The 16,066-nt window shown below is 37.1% G+C and overlaps 1 protein-coding gene across 23 annotated transcripts in view; it reads right to left on the bottom strand.

Moving 5' to 3' along the window:
• The window catches only part of BAZ2B (bromodomain adjacent to zinc finger domain 2B), a 449,976-nt gene that overhangs the window by 400,285 nt on the left and 33,625 nt on the right, over nt 1-16,066 (bottom strand). The gene's annotated exons all lie outside the window — the stretch shown is intronic.

Raw genomic sequence — 16,066 nt, 5'->3', positions numbered from 1 at the left:
AAACAATGAAATGAAGGCAGAAATAAAGAAGTTCTTCGAAACCAACGAGAACGAAGACACAACATACCAGAATCTCTGGCACACATTTAAAGCAATCTCTAGAGGAAAATATATAGTAATAAGTGCCCACATGAGAAGAGTGGAGAGATCCAAAATTGACACCTTATCATCAAAATAGAAAGAGCTAGAGTAGCAAGATAAAAAAACTCAAAACCTAGCAGAAGACAAGAAATAACTAAGATCAGAGCAGAACTGAAGGAGATAGAGACACAAAAAACCCTTCAAAAAAATCAATAAATACAGGAGCTGATTTTTCGAAAAGATCAACGAAATAGACAGACCACTAGCCAGATTAATAAAACAGAAAAGAGAGAATAACCAAATAGATACAATAAAAAACCATAAAGATCCAAAAAACCACAGATCTCACATAAATTTAAACCTTCATCAGAGAATATTACAAACAATCCTATACACATAAACTAGTAAATCTGGAAGAAAGGGATAAATTCTTGGACACTTGCATCCTCCCAAGCCTAAACCAGAAAGAAGTCAAAACCATGAGTAGACCAATAACAAAATCTGAAGTTGAGGCAGCAATTAAGACCTACCACACAAAAAAAGCCCAGGTCCAGATGGGTTCACAGACGAATTCTACCAGACACACAAAGAAGAACTGTTACCATTCCTTCTAAAACTATTCCAAATAATCAAAAAAGAGGGAATCCTTCCCAAATCACTTTATGAGACCAACATCATCCTATACCAAAACCCGGCAGAGACTCAACAAGAAAATAAAACTTCAGGCCAATATCCATGATGAACATAGATGCAAAAATCTTCAATCAAATACTGGCAAGCCAATTGCAACAGCACATCAAAAAGCTTATCCACCATGATCAAGTAGGATTCATTCCGGGGATGCAAGGCTGGTTCAACATACGCAAGTCTATAAACATAACTCACCACATAAACAGAACCAAAGACAAAAACCACATGATTATCTCAATTGATGCAGAGAAGGTCTTTGACAAAATTCAACAGACCTTTATGCTAAAAATCCTCGATAAACTCGATATTGATGAAAGTATCTCAAAATAATAAAAGCTGTTTACGACAAACCAACAGCCAATATCATACTGAATGGGCAAAAACTGGAAGCATTCCCTTTGAAATATGGCACTAGACAAGGATGCCCTCCCTCCCCACTGCTATTCAATATAGTACTGGAAGTTCTAGCCAGAGCAATAAGGCAAGAAAAAGAAATAAAGGGTATTCAAAGAGAAAAGGAGGAAGCCAAATTGTCTCTATTTGCAGAAGACATGATAGTATACCTAGAAGACCCCATCGTCTAAGCGCAAAATCTCCTGAAACTGATAAGCAACTTCAAAAAAGTCTCAGGATACAAAATCAATGTGCAAAAATCACAAACATTCCTATACACCAATAACAGACTTAAAGAGAGCCAAATGAAGAATGAACTGCCATTCGCAATTGCTACCAAGAGAATAAAATACCTAAGAATACAACTAACAAGGAACATAAAGGACCTCTTCAAGGAGAACTACAAACCACTGCTCAACGAAATAAGAGAGGACACAAACAGATGGAGAAACATTCCATGTTCACGGTTAGGAAGAATCAATATCGTGAAAATGGCTATACTGCCCAAAGTAATTTACAGATTCAACGCTATCCCCATCAAGCTACCAATGACCTTCTTCACAGAACTGGAAAAAACCACCTTAAACTTCATATGGAACCAAAAGTGAGCCCGCACAGCCAAGTCAATTCTAAGTAAAAAGAACACAGTGGTAGGCACCACACTACTGGACTTCAAACTATACTACAAGGCTACAGTAATCAAAACAGCATGGTACTGGTACCAAAACAGAGATATAGACCAATGGAACAGAACACAGGCATAAGAGGCAACACAACATATCTACAACCATACAATCTTTGACAAACCTGACAAAAAGAATCAGTGAAAAAAGGATTCCCTGTTTAATAAATGGTGTTGGGAAAACTGGCTAGCTATGTGCCGAAAGCAGAAACTGGACCCCTTCCTGACACCTTACACTAAAATTAACTCCACATGGATTAAAGACTTCAACATAAGGCCTAACACCATAAAAACCCTAGAAGAAAATCTACGTAAAACCATTCAGGACATAGGAGTAGGCAAGGACTTCATGACCAAAACACCAAAAGCATTGGCAAAAAAAGCCAAAATAGACAAATGGGACCTAATCAAACTCCATAGCTTCTGCATGGCAAAAGAAACAGTCATAGAGTGAACCGGCAACCAACAGAATGGGAAAAAATTTTTGCAATCTACCCATCTGACAAAGGGCTGACTGATATCCAGAATTTACAAGGAACTCAAACAGATTTACAAGAACAAAACAAACAAGCACATTCAAAAGTGGGCAAAGGATATGAACAGACACTTTACAAAAGAAGACATACATGAGGCCAACAAACATATGAAAAAATGCTCATCATCACTGGTCATTAGAGAAATGCAAATCAAAACTACATCGAGATACCATCTCACACCAATTAGAATGGCGATCATTAAAAAATCTGGAGGCAACAGATGCTGGAGAGGATGTGGAGAAATAGGAACTCTTTTACACTGCTGGTGGGATTGTAAATTAGTTCAACCATTGTGGAAGACAGTGTGGCGATTCCTCAAGGACCTAGAAATAGAAATTCCATTTGACCCAGCAATCCCATTACTGGGTATATAACCAAAGGGCTATAAATCCTTCTCCTATAAGGACACATGCACACGAATGTTCATTGCAGCACTGTCTACAATAGCAAAGACCTGGAATAAACCCAAATGCCCATCGATGATAGAATGAACAGGGAAAATGTGGCACATATACACCATGGAATATTATGCAGCAATCAAAAACGATGAGTTCGTGTCCTTTGTAGGGACATGGATGAACCTGGATCATTCTCAGCAAACTGACACAAGAACAGAAAATGAAATACCACATGTTCTCACTCATAGATGGGTGTTGAACAATGAGAACACATGGACACAGGGAGGGGAGCACTACACCCTGGGGTCTGTTGGGGGGAATAGGGGAGGGACAGTGGGGGGTGGGGAGTCAGGGAGAGATAGCATGGGGAGAAATACAAGATATAGGTGATGGGGAGGAAGGCAGCAAATCACACTGCCACATGTGTACCTATGCAACTATCTTGCATGTTCTTCACATGTACCTTAAAACCTAAAATGCAATAAAAAAAGAGAGAAAAAAAAAGAAGGCGAGTGAAATGACAGAAGACGGAATGACATTTCATCAATTATATATTTTTGCATAGTTTTTATTTAAGAGTAAATAATATCATTTTTAAAAGTTTTTTTAATTTAAAAGAACAGGGAAGTCAGATGCAGTGGCTGATACTTATTATTCCAGCACTTTGGGAGGCCAAGGTGGGCAGATTGCTTGAGCCAATGAGTTCAAGACCAGCCTGGGAAACATGGTGAAACCTCATCTCTACAAAAAGTACCTGGGTGTGGTGGCATGTGCTCATAGTTCCAGTTACTTGGGAGGCTGAGATGGAAGGATCACCTGAGTCCAGTAAGTGAGGGCTGCAGTGAGCTATGTGATCACACCATTGCACTCCAGCCAGGGCAATTAAGTAAGACCCTGTCTCAAAAAAAAAAAAGAAAAAGAAAGAAAGATGAAAGAGAGAGAAAGAAAGGAAGGAAGGAAGGAAGGAAGGAAGGAAGGAAGGAAGGAAGGAAGGAAGGAAGGAAGGAAGGAAAGAAAGGAAAGAGAAACAGAAAAGGAAGGAAAGATGAAAATAAAGGAAGGGAGGGAAAAGGAAAGGGGAAGGGAAAGAAGAATTACCAGTGCTTTGGGAGGCAGAGGTGGGCTAATCACTTCAGGTTAGGAGTTCGAGACCAGCCTGGCCATCTCTACTAAAAAATACAAAAACTAGCCAGGCGTGTTAGCATGTGCCTGTAATCCCAGCTACTTGGGAGGCTGAGGCAAGAGAATCACTTGAACCTGGGAGGTGGAGGTTGCAGTGAGCTGAGATTGCACCATTGCAGTCCAGCCTGGATGACAAGAGTGGATCTCCTTCACTCTTGAACCCTTCTACACTTTCACTCATCTTCTTTAGACAACTAATTTTTTTGTGGTTTTTTTTTTCGTTTCTGGTTATCATTTTATCATTCCCCTAGAGGGTTTTTTTTTTTTGGCTTTTTGCAAAAAAATAAAAAGAATAAGGAAAACCTAAAATTGAATACTTGAAGAAACAATTGTAAAGATTTTGAATAAATAACATAGGTACAACTAATCCAAATAATTTCTAAATACAGTACTTGAAGTATATACCTTTCATTGTCTAAAAATAAATAAAAATTCAAAAAATTCTTCAGCTCTATCTTAAAAGCCTATTGTCTGTAATGACACTGGAGTAGCATTTTTGTATGATTTTGTCTTTGTTGCAGCATTAAGCAAATGAGTAAACATATAAAACATTCTTGGGAGCCAGAGTTCCTTACTGGGACAGAAATAATACACCTATATGGAATTGGGGAAGACAAGACAGAATCCCCTAATTTTAGACTGGAATAAGACTTATTATAAGTTGGCACGGTGGCTCCTGCATATAATCCCAGCACTGTGGGGAAACATAGGTGGGAAAATCACTTAAGGCCAGGAATTTCAGACCTTGTTTCTATTATAATAAATAAATTAAAAGAGGTAATAAAATATTAAAATATTTTTTAAACACATCACACTTTTTCAGTTAAAAAAAGGTACAACAGAATATAATTTAACAAATGTTAAATGAGCCCATTAAGTGTAAAAACCCTCTAATTCCTGAATCATAGATAGGAGAAATTTATATACATTAGTGAACTATTTACTATGTCTAGTGAACAGAGAATATGAGGGATTAAATTCAAGGTAAACATGTGATAGCAATGTATGTACAACTTTATAAAGGGAAACCTCTCCAGTTATAGAATTGTGAAACCTAAGAAAGACAATCTGAAGAAATACTAAAAAACACATAAATTATTTTTTGGAGATAATTAAGGTACAATTTTATCTAAAATAATGTACAGAAAATGATTCTCCAGATTTTCCCAACTGATTTAATAATTACCTACCTATTTTCATATTTCCCCACATATCATCTCATTATAGAATATAATGAAATCTTAGCTTTTCTACGTGAAATGTTTCAATTACTTTTTTTTCTTTTTTTGAGACACAGTCTGACTCTGTCAACCAGGCTAGAGAGCAGTGGCATGATCATAGCTCACTGCAACCTCCATGTCACAGGCTCAAACTTCCTGCCACCTCAGCCCAAGTGACTGTCACCCAGGCTAAGTGCTGTGGCATGATCATAGCTCACTGCTAACCTCCATGTCACAGGCTCAAACTATCCTCCCACTATGCCCAAGTGACTGGGCATACAGGGGCACCTCACTAAGTTCAGCTAATTTTTTTGATTTTTACTATAGATAAGGTCTTCCTATGTTGCCCAGGTTGCTCTTGAACTCCTGAACTCCAGCAATCCTCCTACCTTGGCCTCCCAAACTGCTGGGATTATAGGTGTGATACACTATGCATGGCTTCAACTACCATTTTTAAATAAGGTATATTAGTGACTTGTTTCTTTGTGACACTTCACAGCTGTTTATATATATGCACACACCACTATTCATGGTGTTATGTTTCTCCTAAATGACAACAGTAAGCCTTTACCATATTAAATTTTCTCATTCAAGTGGAAAATTAAAAAATACACAGTAATTTTAAGCTGAGCACATGGTGGGTGCCTGTAGTCCCAGCTACTTGGGAGGCTGAGGTGAGAGGACTGCTTGAGCCCACACGTCCAAGGCCAGCGCGCGCGCGCGCACACACACACACACACACACACACACACACAGTCATTTTAAAGTTGAGTCAGTGAAGGCAAATTCATAAAAATAGAAAGTAGATTAGAAGTTACCAGAGACTGGCTGCAATAGAGAGTTATTGTTTACTGGTTACAGAGTTTCTATTTGTGGTGATGAAAAAGTTTTAGAAATAGTGGATGGTTGCACAATAGTGTGAATGTACTTAATGCTACTGAATTGTAGGCTTAAAATGAGTGAAATGGTTAAATTTATGTTATATAAGTGTTAAAATTTTTAGAAGTGGTTAAAATAGCAAATTTTATTTTATATATATTACAATTTTTAAAAATTGAATCATTAATTAAAATAAAATTGTCAGCCCTTATTGGATAGAAATATTATGCTGAAAGAGAATCTTCAATGGTGATAATGATGTATAAATATCAAAGTTTATATAATTATCAATGAACACACATATTTGCTTGAAAAGTAATAAAAATATATAGTTAGATAATAAAAATTCTCAAGAAGAAATTGAACTCCTGAAAATACACAGCTTCCTTCATTTTAAAGATAAGAAAGAGGAAAAAGTCTACAAAAACAAAAAGCCTTGTCCTTTTCTAATTTTTTTGGTAAACACTTTAAAAGACTGCAGTATAACACAATGATATTTTGTTTCCAACTTTTTTTTAAAGAAATTCTTAATATTTTGTGTAACTATGCTTTTGCTAATTATAATGTAGAAGACTCAAAGTAACTAATAAGCCATGTATTAATATAATTTTTTAAAGTATGTTTTAAAAGAGACAAGTGATCATTCACTATTTTTTATAATATCAAAGAAAAGGACAGAAAACCCAGGAGAAAAAAACTGCACTGTGTTTTAAATGGTACATTTTATTTCTAATTTTGTATCTTCATTAAAAATATGTGAGGACAAAATACACTTATAAAACAAATAATGCCACATATTGCAAAAATGGAGATTCATTCAAAGACAGTCATTTAAAGTCACCGATATTTGGGTTTTGCAATATGCTATCTGACCACAGAGGATTTCATTCTTAGTTCAGAAGCTTATTTTTCCCAAATCAAGATGATTATAACATTTAGGAAGATAAAAAACAAGTGGTTTTGTTCTTTGTTTTCTCTCCTCTTTTCTGGGAATTATACTTAAAGCTGCACCAAGTTACTTCTGAGCACCAGAAGCAAATGCTATATTGTTTACATCCCCATCTAGTGGTCTTAAATTCCTGTTCTGCATAGTATTCAAAAAATAAATACTTAGAGATAAAAACTTGAAAAAAAAAACTATCGGACAAATATTAATACAAACCAAAACTTTACAGCTATTAGAAATACTATGTTACCTAGTCTCATGCTATTACAATTATAATAGAATGGAATGGCAGAGACTATGTGACGCCACCAGAAAAAATATGGAGCATTTTCCTGGAGCATCTATTTTACTTAATGCTAAATAATTTAAAACATTTTTGTATTAATGCGAACATAGTCTGGAATAAAATGTTTATTAGTATTTCAGTTTGAGAAGCAGAGGGTACAAACTTCTCATTCCATAGAAAAAGAACCTAGTAACTGAGCAATTAAGTTATTTGATCGAGTTCCCTCAACCAGACCATAGAGCAGTATCAAAAATATAGATATTTTATAGCTTTTCGATTATAAAATACAAATACTAAATACTAAATACCAACCCCAAATGCCTAATTGCAATATAGTTTTTTCTTTGCATATAGTTTCTTAGACATTTTATTCTAATCCTCAGCATTTCCCTTTTACTTCATATCACAGCATACGTACAACCTGTACTAAAAGTACTATTCTCCATTCTAGTGGTGCATGCCTGTAGTCCCAGATGCTCAAGAGGTTGAGGTAGGTAGGACTGCTTGAGTCCAGAAGTTAGGGGTCAGCCAGGGCAACATAGTGAGACTATCTTATGTCAAAAAAAAGGTATTATTCTATAGTTTTCCTAAAATTGATCTAAAATTATGAAAGTTATTTGATGGTGGGGGAGGCAAATAGTTCTATAAACCTAGAAATATGTACAGATTTATGTAACTATCACTACAAACAGGATACAGAACACTTCTATCAAACACTATTGTGTACTATTGTATACAGTCCCTTGTACTATTACTTTTACAGTTTCATAATCCCTAACCCCTGATAACTACTGATCTGTTTTCTAACAATATAGGTTTGTCTTGTCAAGAATAGCTTATAAATGGCAAGATACAGAAGGTAACCTCTTTGAGAATAGTTTCTACTCTGCAGGCCTTTGAGATTCACTACCTAATAGTTCATTACTTTTTTGTCTTCTCACTCTGTTAAAGGTGACATGCTTTTTTATTGCTGAGCAGTATTCCACAGTACATTATATACTATATGGGGTAGTATATAGAATAGTATAGTATAAAGTAAAACTGCATAGTTTGTTTATATATTCAGCTATGGAGAACATGTGGGTTGTTTTCCATTTTGGGTGATTATAAACAAAGTAGCCATAAGCATTTGTATCTAGGTACGTTTTTATAAAATAATTGTTAAATGTAGGTGATTTAACATTATAAGCCTTTCCTAATTCTGACATTTATGCAGAATATGATATGAAAATGTAATTTTCATAAAAGTAATAATTTAAATAAATGCTTTCAATGCCAAAATTACTTAATCACTATTCAGGAATTGGCACTAAGAAGACAATTATTCATATTTATATATGAGAAAAGTGAACTAGGAAAATTAAATTTCTTTTAAACATAAGAATCTATCATAATTTACTTAAAAACGTAGGAAGGGAATGCCAAATATTTGGGCCACTATTCCCTCTTTCTCTGCCCATGGCACACATCAAAAATCATTCAAAGTGCACTTTGCTATGAAGTGCTGATGCAGCCTCAATGCTCAATGCACATTTCTAGGCAGTAATTACTACATAATCAGAGTTGGGACTCCCATTGTGATGAATTTTGTATCTCTGGCTTAGGAGAAATTATTCTCAACAAACTCTAATCTACAAAAATTATTTTAGCTTTAAGGAAAAATAATGTTCTGTAACACTCTTAATCCTCGGCCTATTATGTTAATAATATATGATTTTTCACAAGACTGAGCAAGAAAAACTGGGGTAGTTCCGGACAGCCATCAGTTAGTACCAGAACAAAATCCAATGTATACAAGAGAAAAAAGTATAATCTTACAAAAGCAAGGACAAAGAGGAAAGAAAGATGAAGATTACAACCTGTTAAGAAATTGAAAAATCTTTTTTGTTATCCATTGCATTAAGCTAATTCCTCAAGCTTTGTGTTTTGTACTTACTTGACAGTACATCTGTGCTTTTATGTTTTCATACTACCAATTTGTTAATTAGCAATATTAGATTCTGATAGAATAAGTATATACACAGATTTATTTCCTATATCCCAAAACAGATTCAAATGTCAAATAAAATTTCAAAGTATAAAACCAAAAGGTACAATCAGGTTGAAAGTCAAAACAAACATGTGGACCAAAAACTGAAGAGTAATACAGATTAATGAATGGGGCTGATACGCAGGCACTCTAGTCTCCAGTCCAAAAGCAGGCAGTGATGGCAGCTGACAATTCAGCCTCTTTGGAGTAACGCTCACTAAATATGCTGTATGTGATAATAAGGGATCACAGACAGGTTCACTATTTAAAACCACAGATAGCTGAAGGACAGGAATAAAGATATATTCCTTATCCTTATTCTTGTCCTTTGCAATAGGAGCTGTTACCCACTATTGCAAAATAAGGCTACAAAACATGCTACCAACCTATTGCCTAGGCTTCAGTTCTGTGGAGTTATATTGGCCTAGCACACAGGAAGACAAAAATATAGAATCATGATCATGCCTGTCACAATGAACAATATCCCTAAATAATATTACAGTATAACAGCCCTGAAATGATGATACAAAACCTATTCGTAGACTGGGGCAAGGCTTGGGTACAGGTAACCTCAAAATTGCTAGGAAGATACTTGTGAGTATAGAGCAAGAAGTAAGGGAGAAAGGGGGAGACACACTTCAAAATTTCCTTCTACTTAAAATGGGCCTGCTAATCTAAATTCCAATACCAACAAGAAAATCTTATGCTAAAACAGCTATCAAAATTAATAATCAGAACATAATTTTACTATAAAAATAATTTTATACAAATCTGACAGATTTTAAAAATCAGTGTTTAAGATGTTCAAAGTAATAAAGAACTCACATTCATCAGAAAAGGATAAAAATTATAAAATAAAATCAGGTAGAAATAATACAAGAATAGTTAGATATGAAAAAGAAACAGGCCAGTTTGACCAAACAAAAAAAAAAAAGAAAGAAAAAAGTAAAAGAAACAAATCAACATCTGAAAAGAAAAATATAGCCACTGAAATAAAAATCTTAACAGATCTGATAAATAAATGCCAGAGTGAACGAAAGAATTACTATATTGAAGGATAGTTTTATCCATTTGGATAATATACAGTCAGCGTTCCAGCAATTATACAGTTGTTACGCTCAAGATTATTTCAGAAGGATTTAATAAAGCACGTAAGGAAACCACAGAATAGTGCAGTATCTCCAGATTTTTTTTTAATTGCTTTGGTTTTTTTGGCTAACTGTATAAATGGGAGATAATTGTGAAGAGAGGGCTGCCTTGAGAGGAGTTGTGACTTTCAGTAAAGGAACGTAGCGGAACGATCCAAGATGGCCGATCGTTAACATCCCGGGATTGCAGCTCTCAGGGAAGGCGCGGAGAACTAGAGGACGCCACACTTTCAAAGTCTGGTCGCTCACGGAGCAGAAGATCCCCCAGTGGTGGAAACACACGGGTCGCCAGCGCGACTCTCGTGGTCGGCGCAGCGGTTCCGCTGGCACCTCAGCTCTCGGAGCAGAGTAAACGGGACCGGTTTCCCTTCTGACCGAGGTTGGGAGCACTGGGAAGGCAGAGTCGCCTACTACGGAAACAAGAAGGAAGCGCGACAGGAGAATCCTGGGCGGAAAAGCACCATCAGTTTTAACGCCGCTGCTCTGGCCCTGGGAACTAACAACCTGGACGTCCACTCAAGAGACCTAATCTGAAAGTTGGTAACTTCAAAGACGAGAGGAGGATAAATTTACAATGACGGGAAGAAACCAGCGTAAAAAAGCTGAGAATACTCAAAGTCAGAACGCCTCTCCCTCTAAAGATGATCACAGTTCCACATCAACAATGGAACAAGGCTTGATGGAGAACGAGCGCCTCCTGATGACAGAATCACTCTTCAAGGAATGGATAATAACAAACTTCGGTGAGTTAAAAGACCATGTTGTAGCCCAACGTAAAGAAACTAGGAACTTTGACAAAAGGCTTGATGAAATCCTATTGAGAATAGACAACTTAGAGAGGAGTATGAGTGAATTAATGGAACTGAAGAATACAATACAGGAACTCCGAGAAGTATGCACAGGTTTAAACACTCGAATTGTTCAAGCAGAAGAAGGGATATCAGAGGTCAAAGTCCAACTTAATGAAATAAAACGTGAAGAAAAGATTAGAGAAAAAAGGATAAAAAGGAATGAGCAAAGTCTCCAAGAAATGTGGGACTATGTGAAAAGACCAAATTTACGTTTGATAGGTGTACCTGAAAGCAACGGAGAGAATGAATCCAAGCTGGAAAATACCCTTCAGGATATTATTCAGGAAAATTTTCCTAAACTAGCAAAGCAGGTCAACATTCAACCCCAGGTAATACAGAGAACACCACAAAGATATTCCTCAAGAAGAGCAACCCCGAGGCACATAATCGTTAGATTCACCAGGGTTGAAACGAAGGAGAGGATACTAAGGGCAGCCAGAGAGAAAGGTCGGATAACCCACAAAGGCAAGCCTATCAGACTTACAGCAGATCTCTCGGCAGAAACTCTACAGGCCAGAAGAGAGTGGGGGCCAATATTCAACATCCTCAAAGAACAGAACCTTCAGCCCAGAATTTCATATCCAGCCAAACTAAGCTTCACAACTGAAGGAAAAATAAAATCTTTTATGAACAAGCAAGAACTCAGAGATTTTATTACCACCAGGCCTGCTTTACAAGAGCTTCTGAAAGAAGCATTACACACAGAAAGAAACAACCAGTATTAGCCTTTCTAAAAATACACCAAAAAGTAAAGAGCACCAACATAAAGAAGAATTTACACCAACACATGGATAAAACAGCCAGTCAACATCAAATGGCAGTAACCCTAAATTTAAATTGACTAAATTCCCAATCAAAAGACACAGCCAAAACCCAATGGCATGTTACATACAGACCTGTTTCACATGCAAGGATACACAAAGACTCAAAACAAAGGGATGGAGAAAGATTTACCAACCAAATGGAGAGCAAAAATAAATAATAAATAAATAAAAAGCAGGAGTTGCAATTCTTGTATCGGATAAAATAGATTTTAAAGCAACAAAGATATAGTGGTAAAAGGATCAATGCAACAACAAGAGCTAACGATTCTAACATCCAGATAGGAGACTTAGACTCAATGAGACAGAAAATTAATAAGGATATCAAGGACTCGAACTCAGATCCAGAACAAGTAAACTTAATAAATATTTATAGAGCTCTCCACTTCAAATACACAAAATATACATTCTTGTCAATACCACATCACACCTACCCATTAGTTTAAATGAAACATTGATTGGCCATTATTAATACCCAATTTTTTTCAAAATAAAGCAATATTTCCATTTACTCTCCCTCTTTCTCTTCCTCTTTCTTCCTCTCCTTTACTTATTTTTTTTTTTTCTTTCCTTCTCTCAAAAAAAAAGAAATCAACTTGTAAACCTCTAGATCCAGGTCAGCAATGTCTCTTTCATTGCTTGATTTCCTTTCTTCCCTTCCCTCCCTCCCTCCCTCCCTCCCCGCTTCCTCCCTTCCTTCCTTCCTTCATCCCTTCCTTCCTCCCTACCATCCTTCTTCCCTTCTTTCCTGCCTTCCTCCCCCCCCCAAAAAAAAGAAACGTAGCCACCCATCCATGGCAACCTTATAGGACTGGGGCCAAGGGAATAATTACCCCTTAGCCTCTTCTTTCCCTCTTATTCTCTTTGTTTCCTGCTCAGGGGCTTTTTTTTTTTTTAACAGAGTCTGCCTCTCTCACTCAGGCTTGACTACAGAGGCTCAGTGTAGCCTCCATCTCCAGGGCTCAAACAATTCGCCCACCTAAGCTTCTTCAGTAGCCAGAACTACAGGCAAGCACCACCATGCCAGCTAATTTTTATATTTTTTGTAGAGAGTAGTGTCTCACTATGTTGTCCCGGCTGGTCTTGAACTCCCAGGTTCAAGTGATCTTCCTGCCTGGGTTTCCCAAAGTGCTGGGATTACAGGCGTGAGCCACCACACCTGACCTTCAGGCTCTCTCTATTGGCCAAAACATTTGAAACTAGAAGGCAAGAGAGCCTGCTACTATTGTTCAGCCACCCAGAATGGAGAATGTTGAAGTAAACGTGGGGAGACAACAGAAGATACTATGCACAGAAGCTCCTGACTATGCAAGACAGCAGAGCCAACTATGTGGGGGCATTGGTGGGGGGACGGGGCAGAGAATGCTGATTATCTCATATAATGAGAAGACAGAACAGTTCCAGGGCTGACAAACTCATCAAACCAATAATAAAATACCAGCTCAACTTCTCTGCAATTCCCTCTGTTTTCCTCTTGGCTGTAGCAGTTCCAAACACTACATTTTTTGCAATTATTCCAGAAGAGGAAAACAAGCACCATTTCTTCTCATGCATCTCTGTTTTAGAGATAAAACAATACACACACATAGATAAAACAACACACACACACACGCACACACACAGGCACACAAACACACTTTCCAGGAGTCTTCCCAGCCAGCAGACTTTCCCTTACATCATTTTCTCTCTCTCTCTCTCTGTGTGTGTGTGTGTGTGTGTGTGTGTGTGTGTGTGTGTAATGGCTTTGGTTTTTTTGGCTAAGAAATCAGAGTGCATTTCCCCCACCAAGCATTATTATTTGTGCTCTATTTATGCTCTATTTACCTGTATAGAGTTGCCATCTGTATTATAGTTAACAAATGTATAGACTTTCCATGGGCTGTCCAAGACACCAACCAGCATTTCTAATATTTTTTCCATTGGAAAAATATGTTCTGAACAAAACATTTCTTTAAAAGTCAGGTTTACTATAGTATAACTAACATATAGTAAGTTCACACTTTTTTTTTAAGAGATGGGTTCTCACTATGCTACCTAGGTTGGTCTCAAACTCCTGGGCTCCAGAAATCCTTCTACCTCAGCCTCCTGAGAAGCTGGGACTAGAGGCATGCGCCACCATGCTTGGCTAAAATCACACTTTTTTTTAGCATATTGTTCTATAAGTTATAATAAACACACAGAGTCATAACCACCACCCCAACCAAAATATAGAACAATTCCATCACTCCAAAATATTCCCTTGTGCCTCTTTGTAGTTGTGTTTTGTTGTTGCTGCTACAAAAATTGCCATAAACTTGGTTCCTTAAAATAACAAAACTATAGTTCCTCATAACAGAAGCATGAAATGAATTGTATGAGGCTAAAATTAAGATGTTAAGAGGGCAGGTTCCTCCTGGAAGCTTCAGGGAAGAATCTGTTCCTTGTTCCTTTGCTTCTAAAGACTACCAGTATTCCTTGGTTCCTGGCTACATTACTGCAATTTGTCTTCACATTGCCACCTTCTCCCCTATTAACCCTTTTTTCTCTTTCATTTAAGAATCTTTGTGATTAAATTTAGAGCTTACTCAGATAATTCAAGATAACTGCCCCATCTCAAAATTTTCAGTCATATCTACAAAGTCTCTTGCTTTATAACACTTTCAGGTTCTAGAAATTAGAATGTGGATATCTCTAGGAGGCCCCTATTCAGCCTACACAGTAGTCAACCCCTCTGTCCTCCAGCTGCTGGCAACCATTAGTCCTATCCTGTTTTACCTTTTCCAGAATGTCATATAAATACAATCATGACAGTATGCAGCCTTTGGAGTCTGGCTTCCTTTACTCAGCATAATGCACATGAGATTCATCCATTTTGTTGTATTTACCAGTAGTTTGTTCTTTTGTATTACTAATTCCACTGCATGGATGTACCACACTTTAACCATTCAAAAGTTGACAAATATTTGTGGTGTTCCGACTTTGTGACAAGCGTGAATAAAGCTGCTATGAACAATGATGTACAGCTTTTTGTGTGAACATAAAATTTTTATTTCTCTTGAGTAAAAACCTAGAAATGAGATTCCCGAGTTGTATAGAAAGTGCATGTTTGGCCTTCTAAGAAACTGGCAAACTAACCCATGGTTACTCACTAAATAAACAAAGAAAAAGTGGAAGTAGTATTTAGTTGGATGACATTGTCTACACAATAATAGGATGAATTATCTCTTTTAGTCTTTGTAAAGGCTGGAGTGCAGTGGTGCAATTATGGTTCATTGCAGCCTCAAACTCCTTGGCCCAAGTGATCCTCCCACCTCAGTCTCCTGAGTAGCTGGGAAAGAGGGATTAGACCATACACTGTAAGTGTCTTTATTCATATTCCCCTTTACATTATTTGTTACTATTACTATACTCTTATGTGTCACTAAAAGTTAAAGCATACCTATACTCTTATTTGCACACATTCCTTACCCATTCTAATATTCCAGAATAAATCATTTATTTTCTTTTTTTTGAGATGGAGTTTCGCTGTTGTTACCCAGATTGGAGTGCAATGGCACAATCTCGGCTCGCTATAACCTCTGCCTTCTGGGTTCAAACAATTCTCCTGCCTCAGCCTCCCAAGTAGCTGGGACTACAGGCGCGCACCACCATGCCCAGCTAATTTTTGTATTTTTAGTAGAGACGGGGTTTCACCTTGTTGACCAGGATGATCTCGATCTCTTGACCTCGTGATCCACCCGCCTCCACCTCCCAAAGTGCTGGGATTATAGGCGTGAGCCACCGCGCGCATGGCCAGAAATCATTTATTTTCTACAATGACACCCTATGATACAGAATAAAATGATTTAGCAGTAACCTTCTTATATATCATAGATCAAAAAGGTATTTTTAAAACCTTCTATAATAAATACTATATTTTCATACACAGAATTTCCTGCCAAACAG

This window comes from Callithrix jacchus, chromosome 6 (genome assembly GCF_049354715.1).
Source record: "Callithrix jacchus isolate 240 chromosome 6, calJac240_pri, whole genome shotgun sequence".
Taxonomy (NCBI): domain Eukaryota; kingdom Metazoa; phylum Chordata; class Mammalia; order Primates; family Cebidae; genus Callithrix; species Callithrix jacchus.
Note: the sequence above shows the minus strand (reverse complement) of the source record. Positions and strands in the feature narration are given on the sequence as shown.